The following is a 200-nucleotide window of genomic DNA, read 5'->3' as shown; positions in this document are numbered from 1 at the left end:
GAGGAAACTCTCATCATCTGTGCATCAGGGAGAGAATTATTGACTGAGTGCTGAGCAGTCAAGTTATTGATTCAAACCATAGCCCCGTCTCTCCGTCTGCCGCTTTCAGTGGCTGGTTACATCCGTCTGGTTCATTGCATTTAATCGGATTCCCTGAGCTGCCGCGCAGAGGGTAAGAGTTAGAACCAGATCCATCTATA

The sequence above is a fragment of the Pelecanus crispus genome, chromosome 6 (genome assembly GCF_030463565.1).
Source record: "Pelecanus crispus isolate bPelCri1 chromosome 6, bPelCri1.pri, whole genome shotgun sequence".
Taxonomy (NCBI): domain Eukaryota; kingdom Metazoa; phylum Chordata; class Aves; order Pelecaniformes; family Pelecanidae; genus Pelecanus; species Pelecanus crispus.
The sequence above is the reverse complement of the archived record's forward strand: the minus strand, read 5'-3'. Positions refer to the sequence as shown.